The sequence below is a fragment of the Lithobates pipiens genome, unplaced genomic scaffold (genome assembly GCF_037356315.1).
Source record: "Lithobates pipiens isolate NorthernLeopardFrog02 unplaced genomic scaffold, aLitPip1_a1.2 Scaffold_23, whole genome shotgun sequence".
Lineage (NCBI taxonomy): Eukaryota > Metazoa > Chordata > Amphibia > Anura > Ranidae > Lithobates > Lithobates pipiens.
In genome coordinates, this window is record NW_027507785.1 from 70368565 (window position 1) to 70383328 (window position 14764).

The window sequence follows — 14764 nt, forward strand, 5'->3', positions numbered from 1 at the left end:
CTCTTTACCAGTTGTTACAGTAGACAGACCGACCACTGTAAAGTGCAAACGATCACCATGCGACAATCGAAACGATCCTCAAAATTCTGCTAACACTTTTTAAAGAAGTCGCCCTGTACCAGGTCTGTAGGCCTTTATATCCGGTCAATGATCTCATCACAAACGTCTGCCACTTTACCAGTCCCTACAGCAAAGGAGCCGACCGCCGAGGGGAATTCGCCCCATGTCCACAGCGTGATCTTCTTAACCCTTTCCCTCCCAGCCACACTCCCAATCCCACCCCTGCCAGCCTTGGTGCACACAACTCCTCCTGCTCTTCCCTCTGCCCAGCGGTACCCTCCCCATCCTCCTTCTTCTTTTGATTCTTTTCCCCTTTATTCCTCCTCTCCCTCTTGTCCCCCCTCTCCTCTCCTCTCCTCTCCTCTCTCTCTCTCTTTCTCCAGCATGCTCCCTCTGCTCTGCTCTGTCTTGTTTACCCAGCAGGTGGATGTGACGTCAGGGACTCACCACAGCAAAAAATAACAACAGCTCAATCCGCCGGGTCCAGCGTGGGCACCACTTGCAAAGTGGAAGAAGAAGGGGGAGCGAGAAAATAGTGCCTGAGCCCAGAGAGAGAGGAGAGCCAGGAGGAGAGATTTAACAGAAAAAAAAGATTAGACTGCACGCGGGAGGGAGAGGAATAAAAAAAAAAAAGAGAGAGAGAGAGGAGGGAGGCAACAATAAACAAACAAGGCAGATTGAGAGAGGAGAGCATTGTGCTGGCTGCGCCCTGGAGAGCTGCAGAGAGTCCGGGAGAGACAGGAGTGAGCTCCACAGCGGAGGAATCTATTGTTATTTATTGTGTGGCTGTTGCATGCTGTACTTGCTGCCCGGGATCTCATGTGCATTTAAAAGGATAAAGCAATAACAACTTCACCCAACACACCCTCCACACTCAACTGCCGGGGGTCTGCTGCTGCTGCGGGTGAGTGTTGGGCGGCTGTGGCTGCACTTTGCAGGCAATTCATGTCCCACTGCCATTGTTACTTGTCTGCTTTTTTTTTTTTATTGCATTTTCTTCTGATCACTTCTACAAGTACTTTATGTGTGCCCTTTCCCCAGCCCTGGGTGCTGTGCCCAGTTGGCACCCACTTCCATGTCCTTTGAAAGTAGTTTGAAGACTTGCTAGCGCAGCTCTCAGCTGGGGATGGATGGAGGAGAGGGCTGCCAACTGATGGCACCACTTTTCCTTCAGTTAGATGTCACTTGGCTAGGTGCCAGGGTGCCCGTGTGCTATTCGGGGCATTTAAATGCCCCTTAAAAGTAGTTTTGGGACTTGCTGGGAATAGTTTGATTTGCTGTTAGGGGAACAGAGAAGGTTGCAAGCTGCTGGCATCACTTTTTCCCAATTAGATTTCAATGGGTTGGATGCCAAGGTGCCCATGTGCTGGGGCTTTAAATGCCCCTTCAAGTTAGTTTAAGACTTGCTGGCAGTAGTTTCAAATAGGGGAACAGAAAGAGCTGCAAGAAAAGGTTGCAATGGCTTGGATGCCAAGGTGCCCAGTTAAAAGATGTTTTGGGACTTGCTGCCAATAGTTTCATTTGCTGTTTGTGGAGTATGGAAGGTTTGCAAGCAGTTGGCATCACTTTTTTTCCCAAGTTATATTTCAGTGGGTTTGATGCCAGGGTGCCTAGGTGCTGGGGATTTGAATACCCCTTTTAAAGTAGTTTGGGATCAGCTGGCATTAGTTGAAATCGCTGTTAGGGGAGTAGGAAGGGCTGCCAGCAGTTGGCACCACTTTTTCATAGTTGGATGCCAATGTCTTTAAATGACCCTTTAAAATAGATTTAAGACCCGCTGGTACTTGTTTCATCTACTGTTAAGGGCTGCAAACAGAGAATTCAACTACTTAGATGCCAGGGTGCCCATGTGCTGGGGATTTATAACGCCCCTTTAAAGTAGTTTTGAAACTTGCTGGTAATAGTTTAATGTTAGGAAAGCAAAGAGGACTGCAAGCAGTTGGCATCACCTTTTTCTCATTATATTTTAGTGGGTTTGGTGCCAGGGTGCCCAAGTGCTGCGCAAAGGTTTAAACTCCTTTAAAATTGTTTTCAAAATTGCTGACAGTAGTTTAATTTACTGTTAGGGGAGCAGAAAGGATTGCAATCAGCTGGCATCACTTTTCTCAGTTATATTTAAGTGAGTTAGATGCCAGGGTGCCCATGTGCTGGGCAAAGGTTTAAAACCCCTTTAAAGTAGTTTTTGGGGTTTGCAGAATTTTTTTTCATTTACTGCTAGAGGAAAAGGGAAAGTTGCAAGCATTCAACACCAGTGAAATTTCAGTGGATTGGGTGCCAAGGTGCCAGTGTGTTAGACAGGGGTTATAAATGCCCCTTTAAGGTTGTTTTGGGATCTACTTGCTATAGTTTCATTCACTAGTAGGGAAGCATGGAGGGCTGCAAGTAGTTGGCACCACTTTTTCCTTGTTAGATTTCAGTGGGTTCGGTGCCAGGGCACTAGGGAGGGCTTTAAATGCCCCTTTTAAGTAATTTTTAGAACTGCTCAGAATAGTTTAGTTTGCTGTTGGGGGGGAGGGAGGGGTAAGAAGGCTACAAGCAGTTAGCACCAGTAAGATTTCAGCGGGTGGAGTGCGAGGGTTCCCATGTGCTGGGCAGGAAACTGAATGCCTCCTTGAAGTAGTGTTGGGACCTGCTGGCAATAGTGTAATTTGTTGTTAGGGGAACAGAGAGGGTTGCAAGTTTTATTCAGTGAGTTGAGTGCCCAGGTGCCCATGTACTAGGGTTTTAGGTGCCCCTTTAAGTAGTTTTAGGACCTGCTGCCAATGATTTCATTCATTATTAGGGGAGTGAAAAGGACCGGCAGGACTTTTTTTTTTTTTTTTACAGTGGGAGCTTGGATGTCCAGATGCCCTTGGCAAAATGGCATGGAGTAGCATGGGAATCAGTACTCTGGGAGTGATGAGAGGGCCTGCAAAGTATTTCTTCCATCTATTTAGAGTGGAACATTAATTCTTCAGGTGCCCATATAGTGACCGTGCCAACCTAAGTCCCCATTTAGAATAATTATAACATTGGCATGACAGTTATTGCCACTGGTTATTAAAGTTTAGTATGTGCTTTTTGTTTTCCTTTTTCCTGCAGTGCCCAGATGTTGAGGGCATCAGTATAAGTGCCCCTTTAAAGTAATTGTAAAGCTGCCATCACAGACTTTTTTTTTTATCCTTGTGAACTTTTATTCTTCCAGTACCCAGATGTCCATGTGCTTGGCATTAGCTTTAAAATATCTATAAACCTGGCATTGCATTTTTGTGTTTGCTAGAAGGTGATAATGGTGTGGTTTTCACCCCCCCCTCCCCCTCAATAGTAAAATGTTATACTTTTAGTACCTGAAAACCCTGGTCTACAGATGCCCATGTCCTGGGGCACTATGTAAATATAGCAATATTTTTATCATTGCTGCAAGTAATTTTTATTTATTCAGTGCCCAGATATCCATATGCCGGTGGGCATCGACTTGGATGCCCCGGCAAAGCATTTTCTCTCCTGCTGTGGTGGAGGGATTTGCAAGTCGTTTCCAACACTTTTGCATAGCATTTTTTTTTTTTATTGCTCAAATGCCCATGTGCCAGGCACACCAAAGTAAGTGCCCCTTAGTTTTAAGACTTAGCTGCTTTCATTAACTTATAACACCATTAGTAACCCCCTCCCCCTTCCAACTTGTGCACACAGTCTTGATACATTTATGCATGTAGAAACCTCTAAAAAAAAAAAAAAAAATGATTACAACTGGACCTGGAACCAAAGTTTGCTAAAGTTTCTAAAGTACCCAGTTTAGTAGTCAAAACTAAGCAATCAGCAAAGTACTAGACAAAACTTGTGACTTTAGTTTCTTTTAGTCTGAAATTATTTTCAACTCTAACTTTTGTTCCAGTTGAAACTTTTTGAGAATATAATAACTTTCTTACTAAAATTAATAAAGAAAGTAAGCTTGCTTTTTCTTTTATTACCCAATCAACCCATTATATCCTTTTGGGCTATTCCTGTTGCCCATAATGAATCTGTCTCCTTTTACCAAATTAGCTGTGTTACTGGAGTATGTTACAAGTACCTGCAGCTCTGTTATTCCACGCCACGGAGCGTTCAGCAGTCTTCTGAAAACTGTTGTAGATGCTCAGAGAGAAGGGAGTAAACCCTCTATTATATCCAGGGTTCCTATTTTTGCATCTTATGCAATGCACTATATCCCAACGGTCATGCAAGCAGTAAAGATGGCATATGCCCTTGCTTTCTTCTTGCTGCTGGCCGCAGGGGCTAGGAGGATGCACACACACAGTCCTTACTCCTTACTTGAAGATGCTTGTTATTGCAAGTCTAGTTGGCTGACTTATTATAATGAGAGTTTCAGGAACAAGCAGCCTAGCAAGACTTCCTGAAATGCTTTCTAATCTATACTCTGATTAAAATAAGTACTTAGTTCCTTCCAGGTTTCCTACAAACATATTTAGAGAATTTAGTGTTAAAAAAAAAAAAAAAAAAAAAAAAGTCCCCTGCTGCAAACCTACAGATTAAAAATCCCCAATTCTTCAAGCCACCCACTTTAGCTTCATCACAAATAGTCTTCTATTCATAGCTAATTAACTCATTTATCTATTCTGTGCCTCCCCCTTAATGCAAGTGGCTTTATCAATTTCAGATTGCCTTGCTGGTTTTGTATGGTATTTACATTGTTTGCACTTTTTTTTTTCATTGTGTAAATAAAGATTCACTTCATCTCTCCATTATCTGTTCCTGCATGCTGGCTGTATATAATTTTTTTTTTTTTTTTTTTTCTGTAACACATTGCGGAAGGAAAATGTTAAAATAAATAAATAAAGCGAGCAGATAAATTGTTGCCTAAAATAACATTTCATAAGAAAAAAAAAAAATCCTAGCAAAGTTTATTCCAAATGCCAATGCAAGTTGACAGCCTTCCCTCTCTTGTAACTGCTGGTATAATACATTCCAAGTCTTTTTCTACAAATACCATCTGTAAGATGATTATAATTTATAAACGCTGAGGCTTTGAACCATCTGACATGATCCTTCTTTTTTTTTTTTTTTTTTATCTAATAAGGGCTTACAAAATCCGGCACATTTAATAAAAATGTGTTTAATAAATAAATATTTAAATTATATATATATATATATATATATATATATATCTATCATATATTTTCTGTCTCATGTTATATTGTGTGAGCTGAACATAAAAAAAAAAAAAAAAAGCAAACAAATTGGGTAACCACATTGATGTGTCAGCAACACAGAATGTTACGTTACCTGCAAATTTTACACGTGTAATTGTGTGCTTAGTACTTAGTCTAAAACCCCTAACAATTCTTCCTTTTGTGTCTTGAGCTTGGTATGTGTCAAAACTGAAAATAGCAGAAGAGCAGACAGGTTGCACTTTCCTTTTCATACCTAGGTGTGTAGAGACACCTGGTCTATTCTCCCCTCTGCTTTTTTTTTTTTTGGGAGATTACTTTTTCAGCCTTCCTGTCATATTAAACTGCTCTATGATCCTGTGTTTTTCTTTCCAGGCTTTGGTAGCAAGCGATGAAGGTGGAAAAATAATCCAGCATTTGGGTTTAGAAACCAAGTCAACCGGACTTTTGCCAGGTGTGTAGAAATTCTATGTATTTTTGACTAACAGTTTTGATTTTATATGCAGATAAATACATCACATTTTGATGTTTTTCACTGTTTTAAAATTTTTTGCTAAATAATAAAAAAAATATAACAGCATCATTTTAAAACATGAGTTGTTGAGTAAACAAAAAATAAGAGTTGCATGATTGATATATTGCTGTGAAAGTATTCTCCTTTTTCTTTCTGTAGTCTCAGGATTAGGCATTGTCTGAGTAAGAGAGGGAAAGAATTTTTTTCCTCCCTTTTTTTTTTTTTTTTGGGTTGTTGGGGGGGGGGGGGGTGAGTTGGTTGGAGGGGAATAAGTAAACAGCCTTCAACAAGTGAACCTTGACAACATAGATTAAGGAGTGCAGTGGAGATCAAACACAGCTTCTGCTGTGCTGTTGTCAAGAGCAGGATGGCTGCTGGCTCAGGGTTAGCAAGCCTACAAGTTCACTTATGCAGAAATGGGACTATTACAAACCTTGGCCTTTGTTGGGAGACTAAAGGTGCAAAATTATTACTAGAGCTTCCTGTTTTATGTGCAAATGTTAAGTTCTGCAGACAAATCTGAAAAGGAAACATCCAAACTTCCCAGAATTGTAATACTGTCCATTCCAAGTCATTTTAATAATTGTTATTAGCTCTAAGGGCTACACTTCATTGGGCACCCTTTATAAATAGCTGCGATAAAAAAAATAACAGTTATGTAATCTAAATTTGATGTCAATTATGTAAATATATTTTAGAAACGTGAAAAAACAGTCTATAAGAAATACATCTGACCTTTAATTTTTTAACATTTTTTTTTTTTAGTTGTTTATAGTCGTACAATTATATTTTATATGATTTTATCTTTTTAGTGCCATTAGCTGTCCTTCTTCCTTTTTTTCTTTTTTTTTTTTTTTTAATCCCTGGACGGCTTGCGGCTTTGCAATTATCATCTTTCATTTGTTAACAAGAAAAATCACACACTCAGACTGAATGTGTGATATATATTTTTAATCAAGGACCTATGGAAAGATGATTTTGAAATGTTTCCATTTTTTTCCTAATTAAGCCGTGCCTTTGTAACTGTGGCGGTGTTCTGTGCACTATATCTGCAGTCACGTAATTTGGTTTGGATTAAAAAAAGAAAAGATAATTACAATAAAATGTAATACATTGGGTGTGCTTGTCAGTTGTTACAGTTGTTAACTCTGTTTCACAAAGTAATACGAGAGGTTTATTTAAAAAAAAAATTTTACTGGTGAATTTTAAAATCTGTATTTGAAAAAATTATGGTCTGTATGATTATATGTCCAAACATGGCGATTTTATTTGCAAGCATAAAATTATAGAGGCAGCACGCCATCATTTTTAGTTTTGCATTTTTTTTTTTTGTTTTTTTACCATCTTATCAAATATGTCATTATAATTTCAGGGTGTGAAAGCAGTACTCTGTATATTTAAACTTTTATAGTTTTCCTTAACTATGGTCGAGATATATTAGTGGCTGTCAGGTTGGATCATAGATTTTGTTTATGATAGAAGCTTCTTTAAGTACTTGGGTTGAAGAAACTCATTTAGCCCTCATAATAAAGACTGTTAAGTGTAGAAATGAAGGTTCTAAAAAGCCTTCTTTACCCTTTGCTCTTTGGCAATAATCTTAAATTACTGAGATTTAACTGTACCTCTAAGGGATGGGTTTTCGAGGGCCTGAGATGAGGGAGTTGAGACTTCGCTCTGTGTTGGCTCACTCCCCTGTCTGAACCTTTTGCTTGCTTTTTGTTCACTAGCTGGACCAACTTAGATGTGCTGTGCTGGTCCCCCTTTTTGGTACTTTTGTTTTTAGTAGCCAAAAGGGAGAGGGAGACTCATGCTTAAAAGTTTGAATGAGGGTGTAAAAATTTGCAACACTTAATTTCCAAAATGTTGTTGTACATAACTGACTGGAGAGAGCTTACACTGGTTTGGCAAGGGGCAAGTAAGTCATTGTGAACAATTACTTTTTATACCAGGTCTGGTCTGGCCTTTCACCTGTCAGTATGTGGGAGAAAAGGATAACTGTTCTATTTTGATCTATGTTCCATGTAGACAAAAGTTATCAAATAGCTGAAAAAAATTCACATTCTGTCTCTTTTCTGCTTATTCCTTTTTTGTCATACTGCACTGAAATTGTTGCTGCTTCTAATGTGAAAACCTAAATTATAACCCCTAACAATTTTTTGTCAAGGGATAAAGAAATTTCTAAACCCCCTCTATCGGTGTGCTATGTTTTTCTTTTTCTTTCTTCTTTTATTCTGTTTTTTTTGTATTTTTTTTTTACACTTTTCCCCAAATATTTTTTATTTTTTTTAACCACAGTTCAGACTGTAAAAAAGTTGTAAGCTAATACTAAAGTGAGAAATGTAATTAAAGGCTAATTGGGACAATTTACCTAATTTGATGATTTTTTTTATTTATTTTTTTGTAGATTTTGCAAGGTGCTTAAAAGTTCTGTTGCTGATGTGTTTTTTTTTTTCATGCTTGCCTGCAGTAGGGGGCGCACTTTTCTACCAAATGCGAGGATGATGATAATGATGTCACAAGTGATTTTTGGCTGCAGAGAGCTCTAGCACCTCTGATGAATAGACGTTGGGTAATGTGGTGTAGGAGTTGTTCGGAGTTAAGGTCGCCAGCTGTGTAACACTGACACAGATTGTTTTTTTTAAGGAGAACTGGGTTTAAATCCCGCTGTCTACTCCCTGCCACCCTGGGTGTGTCACTTTGACTCTGTATTCCAGATACTGAAAACTTCTTTGTACATATGGATGGAAATGTAACACTTCCTATTAAAAACAGTATATATGTTTAATTTAAATCGCCCATCATCTAAACTTATGTTATGTGTCTCAGTTGTTTTAGTACCAGTGGTTTGAATTCTTTGCAGAGAAACAGAGCTGAGATGTTCGCGGTGTAAGAGAGCGAAACTGGAAGCCTCTTGCTACCAATCACCAGCTTGTCCTGACACCAGCCTTAGGGTGGTTCTGTGACTTATGCAAACCATACACAGCTCAAATTCCAGCCAATTCCTATGGAATCAGCCAAAATGTGAACTGTGGGTGATAATCCAAACTTCATTTGAAAAATCAGGTGAGCTCAGTGAAAATTTTTCAGTATCGCAACGACTGCATCAAATCACATGCAGTTACTGTTCGGGTATTTAGACAGGTGTAAGTGCTACGAATGTCCACATTTTAATGTGGATGGGGGAACTGAGTGATTTCCCCTTGTTCGGCCCAAGAAATTTTTTAACCTATATAGCCAGTCTTAAAGCAGTGTTAAACCCAAAAGAAAACATTTATTATATTGCAGCTTACCAATTCTTTAATGTGATAGCTGCATTCGTTTTTCTTTTTTCGGCTTTCTTTTTTCTGTTTTCATCTGGAGATCCAGCCAGCAAGTCTTTTATTTTTCAAGAGAAAAGCTCTCTTGCAGTTGCAGGGATGATGCAGACCATTTAATACTTCCAGGGGTGCTTGAAATTATAAGCTTTTATTTATTTATGCAAAACCTTTATCTAAAAAGGATTTTTTATTTTTTTTTAAAGATTCCCCATGTGCTCCTTCATCTGGAGAGAGGGATGCTAATGCCTAGTATACACGATCACTTTTGGAGTGATCATATGATAATCTGATTGTTTGTACACTGCTTTCGAGAGCCGATCATGACAATTCATCCAACAATATCCGGAGGGAGCGAGCACGAAAACTTTTTTAGTAAGATACCAGACTATCCGATTTTTGTTTAATCAGTACAGTATTAGTCGGGGGAAAAAAATCAGAAGACCAAGAATGCTCAGAAACAAAATAATACATTACAATGCAACACATTACATCACTTCAAAGTTGTATTCTGTCATGCGAGAATTTTTGTAAGTTTAGTAACCTCTTCATTTTCTATATGGAGACTATCATGCAACAAAAAACAGACGATCATTCGTCCGATAATCTCATCATGTGTACCAGGCATAAGGCCCGTTACACATGGGGTGGACTCCATTGAAGCCTCCATTGAAGCCAGACAGGTGTAAAAATACAGGTGGCCCATTTACATCCGACCGCTCATAGGAGGAGAGCAGGCTGCATCAGTGTCCACTCTGCATTAGCAGAGCAGACATGGGCCAGTCATCCACCTGCTAAGCTAATACCACAATGTTTGTTAGAGGCTTGATGCCCAAAATGTTTTATGGTGGATCATGGATTATGAAATATGAATAAATGTAACTTTCTAGTCGCTTGACCAACTTTTTTACTTGCTGTGTGCTTCATCTAAAGTCCCACCTTCTTCCCCTCTCTCCCTCCCCCCATTTTTAATATCCCGATATCATTGTTTCTAGTGGAAATTCTAGTTTTTGATCCTGGATTGCTTTTGTAGATGGCAGGAAGGGGTGTTCCACTGCCATCCACGGTCCCCCCCCCCCCCACACCACCACCACCACCACCACCAGTGTTGGGATTCACAACCAGTGCTTTCCCCGGCTATTTTTTTGCTGTCACAACGGATGTTTCCTTGTGACTGCAATAAAAGTAAAAAAAAAAAATGCCCCCGTTACCCCGTGCTTGCACACAAAGGCATGCGCATGTATAGGTTGTGCACGCATATGTTAACGGTGTCTGCACCACACATCTCTGCAAACCGGTATCTCAGCAAACCATGTGGCAACGTGTAAAGGCTTTTAAAGCATCGCTTATGGCGATTTCTTTTTTTTTCGGTACAGTAGTTTGATGCATTTCCATGGGTGTACGCAGTTTTAATGTGTGGCATGTTAGATGTCCACTTACTCAGCGTAACATCATCTTTTATATACTCCCAAACAATTGGGTATTATATTGGGCTTTTGCGCAATAACAGTCATTAAATTGTGTTTCATCAAAAAAAAACTGCGTTTGAGAAACTGCTGCTCAAATATTGCATGCCATTAAAATATGCAACATCCACCATTCTATTCTCCAGGGTCTCTGCTCAAAAAAAATAATATTTTTACATGTAGGAGAGAAGTGTCAGAATTGGGCAGGTAGGTAAGCAAACTAAATGTGTATGACCAGCTTTTTGGCTTATAAAAAAACGAGCCCCTCCCTAAGCTAGTATTTCAACTTTTTGGTGAACATTAATCTCTGACCTCTAAGATGTTGATATTCCTTATGGATGAACCCATCAGGTAACACAACTACATCATTTGTCAAGTGGGATGTTGGTGGGGATATCTTTCTATCTTTGTTTTATGTGGATTTCCCAATAGAAATAAGAACTTAGCATATGAATCAGCCTGGAGCAGTAAAAGGAGGAGATGTCAGTCTTGAGTGGTGTTGAAAGGAACATTTAGGTGTTTATATGGGTACTTGTTTTTTATTTTTCCTCTGAAGGAGAAAGAAAACTTTCAGTTGGTTTGCACTTCCCTAGAATAGCTGGTGTTACTAATTGCAATTATTGTGTCACTAGAAGAGTTGAAGGCAATGTAGATATGTTCTGTAAGCTGGTAATTGAAGCCTAGGATTATGCAACATCTGTGAAGGAGCTGTAGAGGGTAATCATGTTATGGCAGGTGTTAAAAATGAGGAAGGAAATGTGCCCATAAGATGGGTGACAGAGAAGTTACGAGAGTGTGACGGCCATTCATCCCAGGCCGAGCATCCAGCCAACCCGCCACTGATACCAGTGTGTCTTACTGGCAGGACTGTGGCTTTGTGCTTCCTGCAGAGATCCACATGGTTTAGTCCCAACCGTAATGTTCTACTGTCGCCAGTTCATTGTACCAAAAGGAGAAGAGTGACATAGTATGCTCTATATGAGAGCGCTATTGATGACATTCACAACTATGTATGTGAAATATACACATTTTATGTTAGCTACCAACGTACACCAGACATGTGAACAGACGTGTAAAAGAATGTGGTTTTGTGCTAAATTTTTCTTTTGAAAAATACACAAGAAACTGTATGAAATGTAGTTACAATTTTGCTGTCAGGTGCAGGTAACACAGGGGTTTATTTTAATACAATTGTCTAAATATTTTAACATGGAAAAACAAATACAAGAAATTTGATGACGTTGAAGCTTTACAGATTGATGATTGTGGTGATTGTCCATCTGATGCCGCGTACACACGGGCGGACTGTATGGCGTACTTAGTCCGTCGAAACACATTTCAGCGGACAGTCCGCTCGTGTGTGGGCTTCAGCTGACTTTTTCAGCCTGCAGTCTGGCGTACTAAGTATTTCGGATTTTTCGAAATTCTGTCCGTCGTACTTTGGTTTCAGCGGACAATCCGCTCGTCAGTAGGCTAGTTCGACGGACTAAGAATGGTGCATGCTCAGAAAGGATTTACACGGCGGAAGGGTGCATTGCTGTGTATTGGACTTCCTATTTCTAGTCCCGTCGTACGTGCTGCACACGTCATCGCGCAAGCTTTCGACGGACTGTTTGTGCATCCGTGTGTGGTCAAGTCCGTTCAGTCGAAAGTGTGACGGACTGTCCGTCGGATTGTATGACGGACTAAGTACGCCATACAGTCCGCTCGTGTGTACACGGCATAAGAAAGATCTTTTGTTTGAACAACCATTAGATAAATTGTTTGACTGAAGGTCACCTGTTTATTCAGATGGTTCGTTTATGTTTAGGGATAAGCTAATTTTTGTTTTGTACTGAACAATAGAAAACTTTCCCACCACTTGATCTAGCTCGTCAACATAAAAATTGCTATTTAAGCAGTTTACACATGTTATGGTAGGTCCAGGATTCCTGGATCTACAGGAGTTACAGGACCTCCAGGATTTTGAGGTGTCCAAGGGTACCTTTTTTTTCCTTTTTTTTCCTTTTTTTTCAGCACGTGTTGACAATACTGGGCATGTGTTCTGACCAGGAAGTTATTTAAGCTGCATCCTTTGACGTGGCTGGTGCTATGTCTTATCACCAGGTACCCTGGAGCTAGATTGCTGTAATACTAAACCTGCTGTTGCCTGCCTATTGCTGACCTGGATTGCCTGACTTTACAAATCTGACTTGCCTGTTGCCTACCTTGACTATGGCCTGGACCTAAAACTGTAATTTGCCTGTCGCCTGCCTTGACTTCTGCTTGGACCTGACTACTTTTTTTTCCCGCCACCTGCCTTGTCCTCTGCATTGACCTGATGACTTTCTTTCCTACCACCTGCCTCAAACTTTGCCTGGACCTGACTACTCTTTTGCCAGATACCTGCCTTGACCTCTACCTGGACCTGACTATCTGCTTGTCTGCTTGCTGTGACCTCTGACTTGACCACTTTCTTGTCTGACGCCTTATTAACAATCTCTGATTTCTAGTCCTTCTGTCCAGCAACCCCTCAAAGGGGCGATCCCGAGAACTGCAACTTGGGGCCAGTTTGCAGCAAAGAAAACCAGAGACCAAGACACTGTCACTTAGATGCCTCACTTTGGTTTAGCCCATGTCACCTGGGAGTACTGTAACAGCACATTTACGATTAAAAACAGGATTGTGTTGCATACAATTGTAAATACATTTGATGCCATACCTATCAAGTACCTTTGCAACATTCAGTCCCTAACTATTTGAGCTCCTGACCCGGGACATATTTAAAGGAATCATTAAATACTGGAGAACAAATGAGGACATCGGGCATAAGTGGAGGACTGATACAAGCTGCAGGGTGATGCAAAGACAGGCCAAGATATCGGTGAGGCAGAAAGGGAGATGGAAAAACGTAGCAGGGAAATTTTAAGCAGCACTAATAATGGACATTTAAAAGCACTAGTAAGAATGACTGAGAGGAGAGCAGGGCAAAATTGATGATTATGAGGAAATCAAGCCAATTTAGCTTTAGTTGAAGGAAGTCCCTATAGTTCCACCAGTGTGCATATGCTAGTTAGAACTGCCATTTTTGAAGCCTTGGTTACCGGTATCCCCTATAGGCTTCTTAAAAATTACTGTGACCACATTTGACATTCCCAACAACCAGATCCATTATAAAAGATCAGAAAAAAATACATAAAGAGAAAGAGGCTAATGGGCATCACAGAAGAAAGTAATAAACTGAACCATTTAACACGATGGGGGCTATTTACTAAAGGAAAATCCACTTTGCAATGCAAGTGTACTTGAAATTGCACTGAAAGTGCACTTGGAAGTAAAGTCGCTGTAGATCTGAGGGGGACATGCAAGGAAAATAAAAAACAGCATTTTAGCTTGCACATGATCGGATGATATAATCAGCAGAGCTTCCACTCATTTCAGATCTAACCCTTATATTTAGAGCGACTGCACTTCCAAGTGCACTTCCAGTGCAAAGTGGATTTGCCTTTTGTAAATAACCCCCAATGTTTCCATCACGGGCCTGAGTAAGCACCTAGGCAGGAAACACTGGTCTGGCTCGTAGGTTTGGTACCAGATTTTGAGAGTGGGCTATGGCAGAATTGGTTAGCTGCTGGAAGCAAATCCTCATTTGTATTTCGTGTTATCATTACACTGTATTTTTTCGGAGACGCACAATTATAAAGCCATTTCTCTACAGAATCACTGGTCTCAATGCAAGATGCAAATTCATATTTGTAGTTGAATTATTCATACATTCCTCAAAAAAAGCGTATGAAACATATACCAGGTACATAGCTGTATGTGCAAAGCAAACTCACTTTGTTTGATGTATGCATGCATAGTCCTGATCCGGGGCAGAAATGACACCAGTGATGAGGCACTATTCCCTCCCCTAATGCCAACAATGGGGCAATATTTATCCCGCTGATAACTGTGATGGGGCATTCTTTACTCCCATTGATGCCAGGGCATTTTCTACTCTGGCCACAGTTCAGAAAGTTTGGAAACCCCTGAACTAAGGCACTACTACCTCTGACTGCCAGTGTCACCAGATATGGAGTAAGATTTGATGATGTCACTGCTGTGAAGAGTGCTGCTTTCTGTGAATTCTTCTTCCAATAAGCTTATAGTACTTGGCATTGATTCAACCCACCCAGTTGTGCATAGGGCATACTTTATATGTGCCCTTCTGGTGATCCCATAACTACTACAGTGACAAATGAAGGTGACCCTCATAAAGGACTATACATGTACTAAGAAGAAAGG

General features: G+C 40.2%; 1 protein-coding gene across 11 annotated transcripts in view; it reads left to right on the top strand.

Moving 5' to 3' along the window:
- The first annotated feature begins 459 nt into the window (after positions 1–459).
- FOXP1 (forkhead box P1) overlaps positions 460–14764 on the top strand; it is a 1079246-nt gene continuing 1064941 nt past the window's right edge. For 3 of the 11 annotated variants that reach the window (XM_077451845.1, XM_077451843.1, XM_077451851.1), the window contains exons 1-2: positions 465–964; positions 5580–5658. The gene's annotated coding sequence lies outside the window, so the exon portion shown is untranslated. Of the gene's footprint in view, positions 965–5579; positions 5659–14764 lie in introns of all 11 variants that reach the window. The other 8 variants (XM_077451838.1, XM_077451836.1, XM_077451847.1 and 5 more) reach the window with 6 other exon arrangements.